This window comes from Mustela putorius, unplaced genomic scaffold (genome assembly GCF_011764305.1).
Source record: "Mustela putorius furo isolate JIRA1106 unplaced genomic scaffold, ASM1176430v1.1 tig00000281_pilon_pilon_pilon, whole genome shotgun sequence".
Classification (NCBI taxonomy): Eukaryota; Metazoa; Chordata; class Mammalia; order Carnivora; family Mustelidae; genus Mustela; species Mustela putorius.
Genome location: NW_025421343.1, coordinates 21,540,901 through 21,553,988, shown reverse-complemented (window position 1 = coordinate 21,553,988; position 13,088 = coordinate 21,540,901). Strand labels below are relative to the sequence as shown.

The following is a 13,088-nucleotide window of genomic DNA, read 5'->3' as shown; positions in this document are numbered from 1 at the left end:
GCAGGCAGAGAGAGCGAGAGAGGGAGAAGCAGGCTCCCTGCTGAGCAGAGAGCCCAATGCGGGGCTCGATCCCAGGACCCTGAGATCATGACCTGGGCTGAAGGCAAGAGACTTAACCTACTGAGCCACCCAGGTGCCCCTATTTTTTTTCCGTTTTATTTTATTTTTTTTTTTCAGTGTTCCAAAATTCATTGTTTATGCACCATATCCAGTGCTTCATGGAATACATGCCCTCCATAATACCCACCACCGGGCTCACCCAACCACCCACCCCACCCCCCTCCAAAACCCTTAGTTTGTTTCTCAGAGTCCACAGTCTCTAATGGTTTGTCTGCCCCTCCAATTTCCCCCAACTCACTTCTTGTCTCCATCTCCCAATGTCCTCCATGTTATTCCTTATGCTCCACAAGTAAGTGAAACCATATGATAATTGACCCTCTCTGCTTGACTTCACACAGCATAATCTCTTTCAGTCCCGTCCATGTTGATACAAAAGTTGAGTATTCATCCTTTCTGATGGAGGTGTAATACTTCATTGTATATATGAACCATATCTTCTTTATCCATTTGTCCACTGAAGGGCATCTTCATTCTTTCCACAGTTTGGCAACTGTGGCCAGTGCTGCTATGAACACATAGTGTAGTAGTCTCTTAATGATCATTTGTATTTGTGCGGTATCACGTGAAACATCTTTCATTTGATTTTGTCATCGTAGTCCTGCTAAGCATTGGTTCATTTTGTTTATCTTTTCAAGAAAGCAATTCTTAGTTTCATTGATTTTTGCTATTTTTCTGGTCTCATTTACTTCTCATCTTTTTCCCCCTTCTGTTGACTTTGGGCTTAGTTTTCTTGTCCTTGAGGTGTGAATATAGGTTGTTTATTTAAAATATATATATGTTTTTAATTTGTAAAGTTTTTTCCCATCTGAAGATTTTAGTTTAAATTCAATTATCCAACATATAATACATCATTAGTTTAAGATGTAGTATTCAATAATTCATCAGTTGCTTATAACACACAGTACTCATCACATCACGTGCCTTCTTTAATGCCCATCACCCAGTTGCCCCATCTCCCTGTCCACCTCTCCCTCCTCAACCCTCAATTAGTTTCCCAGAGTCCAGAGTCTCTCAGTCTCTTTCTGATTTCTTCCCCTTCAGTTTTCTCTCCCTTCCCCTATGTCTTCTGCACTATTTCTTATATTCCACATATGAGTGAAACCATATGATAATTGTCTTTCTCTGATTGACTTATTTCACTTAGCATAATACCCTCTAATACCATCCGTGTTGAAATGTTTCGTTTCTTTTTTTTTTTTTAAGATTTTGTTTTTATATATTTGACAGAGATCACAAGTAGGCAGAGAGGCAGGCAGAGAGAGAGAGAGGGGGAAGCGGGGTTCCTGCTGAGCAGAGAGCCAGATGGGGAGCTTGATCACAGGACCCTGGGATCATGACTTAAGCCAAAGGTAGAGGTTTTAACCCACTGAGCCACCCAGGCGCCCCATAATGTTTCTTTTTTTAATGTAGAATTTATCACTGAAATCTTTCCTCTTAGAATTGCTTTTGGATTATCTCATAGCTTTTTTTTTTTTTAAGATTTTATTTATTTATTTGACAGACAGAGATCACAAGTAGGCAGAGAGGCAGGCAGAGAGAGAGAGAAAGGGAAGCAGGCTCCCTGTGGAGCAGAGAGCCCGATGCGGGGCTCGATCCCAGGACGCTGAGATCATGACCTGAGCCGAAGGCAGTGGCTTAACCCACTGAGCCACCCAGGCGCCCCTATCTCATAGCTTTTGATATGTTGTTTCCATTTCCATTTTTTAAGATGTTTGATACCCATTTTTGATTGCTGCTTTAACCTATTGTTTCAGGAGCATATTGTTTAATTTCCATGTGTTTGTGATTTTTTCCAGCTTTCCTCCTGTTATTGATATCTAGTTTCATGTTATTATGGTAGGAAAATATTTGTGGTGATATGATTTCAATTATGAATTTGCTAAGACTTGCTTTGTGACCTGTCATACGAATTATCCTAGAAAATGTTTTATATGCACTTGAAGAATATATATTCTTCAGCCATTGGATGGAATGTTTTGTACATGTCTTTTAGGTCCATTTGGTCTAAGGTATGGTTCAAGTCCAGAATTTTTTTGTTGGATCAGTCCTCCAAAAAGAAAACCATTGTCGAAAGTTGATATTCAAGTCCCCATACTATCATTATATTGTTTATTTCTTCCTTCAGATTTCAGTGTTTAATATATTTTGGTGTTCTGATATTGGAGATATATATATACACACACACACATATATACACACACTTATGATCTATGTTCTCAAAGAATTGACCCCTATATCCTTATATAATGACTTTGTCTTATCATTTTTGGCTTAAAGTCTATTTTGTCATATATAACTATTCCTTCTCTTTTGTGTGTCCTTAAAGCTGAGTGTCTTGTAAGCAACATATATAGTTCAGTCCTTTTTGTTCTTCTTTTTAATCCATTTGGCCATTCTACTGTTGATGTATATCTTTTTCATTTGTTTGTTTTCTGGGGGTGATGGTGAAATTCAATCCATTTATATTCAGAGTATTGACTGGTAAGGACTTACCATTTTCTAGCTGTTTTTAGTTGCCTTGTTCTTTTTCTTGCTGCCTTACTCTATAAATTGATTACTTTTTTAGTGGTATATTTTGATATCCTCTTTACTTTTTGTGAATCTACTGCAGGTTTTTGCTTTGTAGTTACTATGAAGTTTACATAAAACAGAAGCCTACATACTCTTAACAGTGTATTGTATATTTTCATGATACTAGTCAGTGTTCTTACCCACTCAAATGCACCCAAACTCCTATTTTTTTTTTTTTTCTCCAACAGGTTGCTGGAATGTCTCTGGAAACCTCCTCTGGACTTGCACAAGAACTTTTTCATCCTTGGGTGAGTGCCTAAGACCATGTTTTCTAAGGCTTCTAGACTGCAGCAGAGATTGCTAGAACTGGTTTAAGGGCTACTGCTAGGTTAGTACTGTAGGCTGAGGTCTAGTTGCCTGTTACCAGATTTGTGGGTGAGTGAGATGACTCCTGGGTCCCTTGGCATTTGGTACCAGGTCCCACAGCTCCTTCAAAGGCTCTTTTGTCTATGGATGGATGCTGAATTTGTGTGTGTCTTGGAGGGATTGTGGGATGGGGGGGGTGGGCAAAAAGGAGAAACAGCTTATGCCACATGATGTTGGTATCACCTCCAAGTTCTTCATTCTGATGTTTTTAAAACTCTTATCTCCTAAAGCATAATGACTAATAGTTCTTTTCAAATATTCTCTCTTTCTTTGTAGTGTGTGTGTGTGTGTGTGTGTGTGTGTGTGTGTTCCTATTTGGGTCTATCTTCATTTTAGAAGTATTTCCTACACATCTGGTGATCTTGGGCTATGCATTTTAAGAGTGGGGTATTTAAATGCTTTTTGGAAGGTCTCATGTGAGCATAGGACTTGCTGACTTTTGTGATTGAATTTCACTGGGAAGTGAATATTACTAGATGCAAAATTCAGTATATGTGGGTCTTTTTGTTGAGTTACAGTTTTTCCTAGGGAGAATTCTTCAGTCTCCTGGCTGAGGAGCATATGCCTGGTTGCTTTGCATCTGGGGACTTAAACTGGGAAAAAAACTAGAGATTTCACATTCAGCATGTGGATTTTTACTGAATTCCCATGACTTCAGAGGCACTTGGTTCCTCCGGGGAATTCCTGTGTCTAAGGAATTTGGCCTGTCTTTTGAAATGAGTTCATTGCAATTTTAGTGGAGTTGGGAAGATGTAAAGATAAATGTGTGTTTAAGTTATGTTCAATAGGAACCCCAAGGTTGATAGAGATTTATGGAAAATTCATGTATTTCAACACAATTTCTAGGAGAAGAGTTGAGATAAAAAGAACATATGCAGTTAGAGTAGCATCTGATCAACTAGTGACTGCCTGGCCCTGAAGAACTTAAAAGTAGTTAGGGATCAGGGCTCAGTGAGCTGAATGGGTTCTATGACCTCTGGCCAGGGATATGTGGCGATGGGTTTTCAAAATATACGAAGGATATAATTTGGGATATAAAAGAATTTGAAGACACTGCCCCTCTCTTTGTGATATGGAAGGTCTTGGGCTTATTTTAATTTGCACTGTCTCTAGTTTGTCTTCAACTTTCCAAAATTGACCTTAGAGTTGTTAAGGCAACACTTTATACTTTCTAACACTCTTTGACATACATTTGCCCTTCCACATTATTTTTTTTTAGTTTTGAAAGATAAATGTGTAATATACATATTTAGTGTCACAATAATAAAAAGTTCACAAATACCCAATTGGTTATACATCCAAGCTCTTATATGACAGTCCCTAATGATGTGGTGGGTAGAAGTTGAAAAAAATCTTAGAGTTTCACAAACAGCAGCTACTGAACCAGAGGTTCTCTTTCATTCTTTATTCTGAGATCATCATCCTCCATTCCATGGAACTTCAGTTAAACTCAGAGCAAAGTTTCCTTTGTGGACTGCAAAGGGGTTGAGACTTCTTGGCCCAAAAGACTAAATTGTTTGATTTTATAATTTAAAAGTATGTCTTTACAGCAGACAATTGCATCTCAGAGGATTATTTTCTTTAGAACATGCCTGTGTATAGATTTGGATATACCTACAGTGAGGTAGTCTTGCTTTGCTCGGGATAAGTTCATGTGCATTTGCTTAAGCCATTGCTGATAGGAGAATAGAATGTAAGACCTGGCTGGAAAACATGGGCAGATATGATCTTCACCTTATGTGGCCTGAGTCTGATGCAGTTCAACATAAGATAGACTGTTGAGGCCCCAAATATTACATTGAAGAGTGAATATCCAGACCTGGGAATTAATATACCTGAACTATTATGTATTTTGGGGGTCACAGTTGCTTTGCAAACTGGCCATCTTATGTGGAGGGCAGGGAGGGACCAAAGAAAGGAGCAAACCACTCCAGATTGGCAAGTGGCAATTTTAGTAAGCAAGGAAACTTACTTAGAAGGCTTATCTTGGTGGCGACAAGACAAGCAAATTTCCATTACCTGGCTGCCACATCTTAAAAGTTTATATATAGGCCCTAACTGGGTTCTTAGTCACATATTTGCTGTCCAGGTGATCTCAACTCATTATTTCAAGGGCATGTCCCTGTGGAAGCTCCTAATGGTAAGGTAAGCTGAATGCATGTTCCAAGGACAGGAAAAGGGGTGAGGAATCTCTGATTGCCTGGGTCCAATTGTATATCAACTGGTGGTCGTATCTTCTTGATGACTTCCCCCAGTAGTCTTTCTAAAGGCCACTGAGCAAAACCTTATCATGGGAGTTTTACCTTGAAGGGGAGAGGCAGGTCTCAGAACATGGAATGAGTCCTGGAAAGTAAGGAATAAACTCCTGTATTTTTCTGGGCCTTGAAATTAAGAACTCATTTCACTGAAAACCGGGATATGTTCAAGGAACTTCTGCTAGGAAATACGTGTGGTGTACATAAGCTGGCTCCTAAAACAGGGTCTACATGGGAGAGCTACAAGTAGGGATCTCTTGAAGTTAGTCTTGGGTCTTGGCTTGCAGGTTATGAGAGCACCATATATTAAAAAAATGGTTTCAATTTTACTGCCTTCCTTCCTCTTCTTTGATCTATTATCCTCCAAACAGCAATAAAATCTGGTTGGCTTGATCTCTGCTGTAACAGAACTTGAGGAAGCATTATACCCCGGCTCTAGACAAAGCAGTCTAAGGGAGAGGAGTGGTTAAAACAACAACAAGAAACATAATCTCTGAGGAGGTGGCAGGAGGTCATATAAGAGGCCACATAAGACTCCTGGAGCCAAGTGGCTGACTCGGGTATCCGGTGACAAGATGGATTTGAAGGGCACGGAAGCATCTCCCAAGGAGTCCTGATTACTTAGGGTGGAAATTTGATAAATACTAAACTTATTCAGTCAAATGGGATAAAGATCTCCGATATTGTAATTTGAGGATTTAGGGATTCATGAGAGAGATGAAGCCATGCTGGTTACATTGATAAAACAAATTACATTGTAGTTTTTGTTAAATAGGAAAATGCACTTTATTCTTTTGATGTCCTCCTGGACCCTTTTGAGCAACAGATGTGAATTCTAGTTCTTAGGGACTTCCTTTCCCTTCTTCTTTTAATGAGATCCAGACAAACATGTTGGTTTTCTTCTTTTGTGTTTAGTCTGACACCACTTGCATACTCACTCACCTCCACACAAGGTTCCAAGTTCTCCATCACCTTTGAAGAAGCTGCTGCTCCTCCTCCTTCCCCACCCCCACCCCCATTTCTTGAGCAGATCCCCTACCAGCTATCTTTGAACTTTGTTGCTGGACTAAACAAAAAAAGGTATTAAAATGTTTCATGCTTTATCTCTACTTTTCCCTAATTCTTAAATTTTCAAGACTCTTCAGGAAGTCCCCACAAATTCCGCCATCTCTGACTTTAATCACCCCAGCACCTGCTGGTGGTGTCCACAGGTATCTGCTACATCTCATCACTGGTCATGACCTGTGTGTGTGTGTGTGTGTGTGTGTGAGTGTGTTTACTTTGCTCGGGGCTTTTGCTGCCCGTGTTTCATCTCTGGGCTTACGGAAGTAAAAAGAAACCCATCTTTCACACAATGTCTAAGAAACCCAGCCAAATCACTCTATTTCCTTTTTGTGGGTATAAATCTTCTTTGAAATAATTTTTTACTATAATTTTCCTAGTTTTTCCTTTTTTATCTGTTTTAATAGTTTAGTATCTAGTTCCTAGAGTAGTGCCTAGTGTACAGTAGGTGCTTAGCAAATGTTTGGGGGAATGAATAAACCTAAAATGAGCCAAAACTCAGTTTCAATTCTAAATTCTCAAAGGAGGTGGTCCTGCCTATCTTTAAGATTTCAGAACAGGTTAGGATTCTCTGGCACCCTCCTTCTTTCTAAATTATATTCTGTGGCCTCCAGCCCTCCAGAGTACCATGCTGTCTTCAGTGTCCATAGTGTTCTTCAAAGCCTGCCTCTTTGCCCTGTGGGAGTGAATAGTCCTTGAGCCATTGCTCTATGCCAGGCATGGAATAGTTGTTTTATAGGTAACTATGTAACTGAATTGCTGTAACAAACTCGAGATAGTGGATAACATTCTCATCTTATAAATGAGGAAACAGAAGTACAGAGGCCAAGGTTCCACCTCTGGAAATCTTATTAGGAACTATCTGAATGTTAAGTAAAGTCAGAGTCGATGTTCTTCACAGCTATGCTCTCCTCTCTCCCCGCCCCAGGTTCCAGAGCACTCTTGCTTTCTTCCCTCTTCTTGAGAAAGCAACCTTAGTGTTAGCATTAGGAAAACTATGATTTATGCAATGAGAAAACACTCATGAATACTTTGGTTTTGTTTTTAATACTTACGATGCAATGTTGGCATCCTAAACATTTTGGCGTTTTTTGTGACTATGGTCTAATGAATTTACAGTTTTCTTGTATATATTTGCAAACCTTACAAGGTTCATAATGATTTCTTATTTAAAAGATTGTTTTCATAAAGACTGTTCCATTGGTGCGTGCTTTCTTCTATTCCTGCCACACCCCGTCACCCCTGCATTTATTTAACACCTGTTAAGAGTCTGGCACTTTGTTAGACACTGGGATTCCAAAGATTCTCAAATATATATTTTCATCTCTCTTGTCAGCTTAAATTTCCTCAGTGTCTTCTCATTTTCTTAGAATAAGTAGTGAAAACCAAAGCATAACATTAAAAACCCTTCATGATTTGGCTCCTGTGTCCCTCCCTCATGATTTCTTTGCTCTTATCCTGTTTCCCATTTTCATCTCTTTTTCTCTACTTCCAAGCCCCGAGTAAATAAACTCTCCTGAACTACTTTCAATGATGCTATCCTCTCTAGGTTTAAGATGTCATTCTTCTGCTTGGAATATTATCCTCCTCATTTGCCTAAAACTTGATTTTTCATTTTTCGCTAAGCTCTCTGCAGAAAGGTTTTCTAGCCCCCAGAGTCTGGGTAAGGGGCCCCTTCTCACCACTTCTGCATAGTCTATGCTTCCCTGCTTGTAAACAGGCAGGGGTTTACTTTCTTTTTCCTCACCATTTTGTGCCCTCAGTATAAGGTCATTCCTGATACATGGCAGTGCAATGGCCAGAGGCATGAAAAGTAGATAGGTTGTTTGGGAAAGGACAGGTATGTGTGGTGTTTTGTTTTGTTTTTGTTTTTTTAATTTTGGCTCCTTTAAAAACAGGAAAGCATCACATTTTCTTCCAAGTAACTGTTAGTGTCTGCTTCGTCTGTCTTGTTATAGATTTTTGTTTTGTTTTGTTTCTACAAGGATTGCAATTCACCCCTTACTGCTGTCTTCTTTGCAGTCAAACTATACTAAAATCCTTTAGAAAGCAGAAAGCATTGGCAACAGGAAAACTACTTATTTTTGCCAAAACTCCATACTTTATTGTACATTTTGGAAGCTTCTTGCCAACTTCAAAATCCTTTTGTTGAAAGTTTTGTGTTTCCTGAAAGAAACAGGGAGCTTCCCTGGAATCCCTTGGATTAGTTATGGGACGAGTTGAAGATACACCTGAGGTTTCTGTGTATGTGAATGGAGGTTCCAGCTATTGTAGAAACTACCAACTGAACATACTCTTGGCCTGGATTATTAGGGTCAGGTTGGAGATGGGGTTCTTGCAGCAATGATAATCTCCTCCAAGCATTGCTTCTTTGGCAGGAGAGAAGGAACCATTTTTCTTTCCCCTCTTTACAACTGACTGACACATTTAATTTGACTCTATGAAAAATGCTACAATAGTCATTTCCTTGGGCCACTCATCTTACATGTTCAGTTGCTGGGCATCACATGAATGCTGTCTATATACACCATGGAGGGCAAGACGTGAGCTCTGTTGGAGTTTTAATTGTAAAACTAAATTTTCTATATGCTCAGGCTTTACAGTTAGGTACTTACATTTAACGAAACTAAAAAAAAAGTATTAAGTCTGTCACTTCTCATGACTCAGCTGTTGGAATTCTGGGCAGGAGGGAGAATTTCAAATGCTGAAAGGGTACAGTGATGAGAAGAGGAAATACTGCATTGTGACTGTCAAATATCATCTACTTAACGTTTGATCTGGTCTGTGCTTATAGCAGGATACACGTGGGGCTATAGAAGAAGAAAGTGTTAATCAAAAGTATAATTTCTCTCCCTCACTTTTTCCATTACGATCCCTAGAAATCTGACTTTGATTTCTGCCTGCCTTTTCCTCCACCAAACCCAGGAGTTGGGTGGTGCGTCTGTTCTCCCTGCTGCCCTTGTCAACTATTGCTTGTTCTTAACTTGGTAATGGACCTGCTGCCACCACGTCAGAGCGGCTCCCTCTCCTACTTCCTGCCTACTGTAGCCACCAGTTACTATAGTCACACAGAACCTAAAGGATGTGGCTGTCCATATGGATTGTGCCCAATAATGAAGCCAAAAGAGGAAAAGCAGAGCTCAGAACTGAAATGATCGTCAGGATTACATTGTTTGGACCCCCTAGATCCAGCCATGTCTGAAGCCAGCAACACCGTTTAGACTATTCTGCTTATACTAGCATTTAATGGCATTTTGACAGCCTTCAAATCTTGGTTGAGAAAGGTCCCAACACATTTTTCAAGTGCTCTGGGTGCTCTGGTCATAAAAAACCCTGTCTCCTTTCCTAGAAACTGATATGTGCTTAACTCTTGATCATCCCTGCTGGGTCCATGATCATGGTGGTAGCAACAAAAGTCTCTATTTTCACCTTAAGCTCTGCTTTTTGTCTGCAGGCTTCATTATTGGGCAGATTCTATGTGGCATCCATGAAGACCACTAGACTCCTATCCCCAGTAGAGAGAAAGCATTTGTAGAACTGGTAGGAAGATCTCAGAGGAGGATCCTGACTGGCTTGGCTCCAGTCAGAAACTAATCCCTGAAGCAGTCAGGATACTTACGGGAAAGGAAGCTTTTGACAGGCCAGGTCTAATTTCATGATTATCATTTGGGGTGAAGATAGGGCCAGCACCATCAGAACAGGAAAGATGTACTCTAAGGCTGATAAAGAAAGGGATTATGAAGCTATCCATTTGGGTCAGCAAGGGCTACTCTTTACCTTAATTTTGGCAAAGGACCAGGTTCCTTGAGGAAATTCATGAAGACTACCTTGTTTCTGGAAAGAGTGGGCTGTGTCTTCCCATCTCATCCCATCTCATCAACATTGCCTTGATGACTATCCCACAACTCCCCCCCCCCCCATCCCCGATATGAACATCACAGCTGTGGCTGCCAGTTGTTTTAGGTCTTACCCTGGTTTTGCCAGAAATCAGAGCCTGAAGTAGAGACTCATGTGCTACTTCTTTATTCAGGAGTGAAATCCCATGGAATAGGAGGAAAGGAAAACAGAAATGCGTCAGAAAAGGAGGGAAAGCCAATATAAAGGTGCATTATTAAACTAGCTTCCATTTGGTGTTAAGAGCTTCTGAGAGCTCGATCTTGCAGCATCACCTTCTGAGATTGTGTGAATGACCAGCTGGCAAGAGGTCTGTCCAAGGGAGAAAGGAGCCAGTGGGTAAATTCTTCTTCCTATCTGCCCTTGGTCAAAAGTTAACTTTCTGGGTGTTAATTTCTTTGAACTTATTGAATATGCATATGTAGGCTCTGCAGTGTGTCCCATCTCAGTGTCAACAAGAAATCCTGGGCAGGAGGCAAGAAGTACCTGGTGCAGGTATAAGAAGAGGTGTTACATTTTGCTGCTGTACTACAAAATGGTGCCCTCTGGGGAGAGCAGTGCAATCACAGTGGCTCCATCACTGTATTGACCAGCTGCCAACTCTGAAATGACTTGGACAAGGGTTTTTTTTTTTTTAAGGGTCTTTAAAAATAAGTATTTCTTGATTTAAGTAAGCTCTACTTAACTTCTTGGACTCATGACCCCAATATCAAGAGTTGTGTATTCTACGAGCTGAGCCACCTAGGTGCCCTGACAAAGGGGTTAATGAAATAAACTATAGTTGCTGCTTTTAAACCTAGTCACAAGGCCTTAATTGATATTTATCATCTTCCTCCATCTGTTCTAGATTTTCCCCACCTATGCCTGTACTTCAGTGGTTATATCTTTTTAATGTCAGATTGTGATTGCTTCAGTTGTCTGTTTATTGGTCTTAATGAGCAGAGAAAGACTAAGGGATGTTCCAGGGAATCTTCTGCTTCTATACTTGCTCTTTCCTTCATCCATTGTGTAATAGCTCCCCTAGCTCCCCATGGCAGTCAGGATCAAATCACTCCTACCACTTGAATGACTTCATTGTCAAGTAGCATGAGGAAGAATTGACCTATTACAGTGAGCAGTTCACTAGTTTTGTGTACCATCCCCCCATGGAAAAATCTGTTACTCACTCTGCTCACCCCATTTCCATCCCCACCCAGAACTGGAAAATAGGATAAGAAACACAAATTCCCTGGTGAGTTATTAGGAATGATAAGGGCCAATCCTTTTTCATTCCTTGGTTTCTAAACCTCTATATTCTAAGTATTAAGGACATAACACTTATTCCTTAAATACACATACTACATTCTACAGAAGAGACTCCCAACCCCATAATGGTGGTCCTCAACCTGGTAACTTTGCTGAGCATTTGACAAGCTAATCACAGTTTTGTTAGGTTGGCTGCTTGACCACATGGTCATGTACCCATGTTGAATGTTGTTGATGAGAAATTTGTCCATTTGTCCAAAGTGATATTATATGGGCTATCCTGTCAGTAAGGCAGGCAATCTCTAAGTCCATAAATGACAATGCTGGCTGTAGCACAGTAGTAGGGAAACCAAGCCTGAAACCAGAGTAGATATGGATTCTAGTTAAAATTAATTGCTACTCCTCCGAGATAAAATGGACCTGATATAATTAACCTGTCATCAAATGATTGCTGGGTTTCCTGCAGAATAGTGCCATATGAGGGATCAGCATTAGTCTTTATTGCTGGACGTTTGTACATTCAGCAGTAGAACTGGATGAGTCTTGCTGAAATCGAGTCTATGCTGCAGGGTTCTTGCACAGCCTCCATTCTTCCATGGTCACCGTTCCTGGTTCTATTATGCCATCAGGAAGTGGTCAAGAAGACCTCCTGGCTGATGTTCACAGGACAAATAATTTCAATCCATTTCATTTTTGATGGTCTTCTCGGTGGTGAATGTTCTCTGGAGGACAGTGTGAGACAAAGTTTTTCCCGTGTTCGTATGTCCATTATATTTTTTTCACAGACTTTTCTCTATAATCTTCTAATCTGTTCCCACCAGGCCCCTGAGCAGTGAACCAGTTCATTCACCACTGCCCAGGATTACTTGTATATCTATATTTCTGTCTCCAACAAAGTGAACAATAAAATAAACTGTTGACAGCTCTGACCATTAAGATTTCTTGAACAATTGCCTTTTAAAGCCCTCCCTGAGGGAGCCTGAAATCCCAGGAAGCAGGAATGTAGGAAAAGGAGAATGAAGCCAGAAAGGTAGGAAATCTACCATAATGGCATATTACCAAACTGATATCAGGGACAGTGACCCCATAAATGACCATTTCTCAGGACAGTCTGTTTGGAGAGGAAGGGGGAAAACTTCCACTAGTCAGGGTTTTACCCCGAGTATTCCTATGTACTTTCACATATATGAAACATTAGGGCAGGAGGCAAGAGGGAATATGCTAGAGGTATGTGGTGAAATGCTGTTGGGTTGTGCCCATGTGAAGTTGGTCAAATTTCCCACAGAGGTGGTAGCTACTATAGCCACTGAGGTTGGAACAAGTGGCCAGATGCCCTGGGGATAGGTGGATATGTAAGGATATGACTTGGGATGTAAGAAGTGTCCACTTCATCTTCCCTCCTTATAGAAGCCTTCCTTGCGGAATGATGGTACACTTACAGGTTTCATAGTCTCCATGGTTCCCCCCCAGATACTTCTATGAATTAGGCATGTATGTTATTTGAGCACATTAATGCATCCACAGGCAAGGTTGAGGACACAAAGTTGAGTTAGGCCTGGTCAGTATTTTCTGAAG

General features: G+C 40.5%; 1 long non-coding RNA gene across 2 annotated transcripts in view; it reads left to right on the top strand.

Moving 5' to 3' along the window:
- The window catches only part of LOC106007117, a 188,437-nt gene that overhangs the window by 52,712 nt on the left and 122,637 nt on the right, over positions 1 to 13,088 (top strand). For both annotated transcript variants that reach the window (XR_006606480.1, XR_006606481.1), the window contains one exon: positions 2,880 to 2,939. This is a non-coding gene — a long non-coding RNA (uncharacterized LOC106007117). The remainder of the gene's footprint in view (positions 1 to 2,879; positions 2,940 to 13,088) is intronic.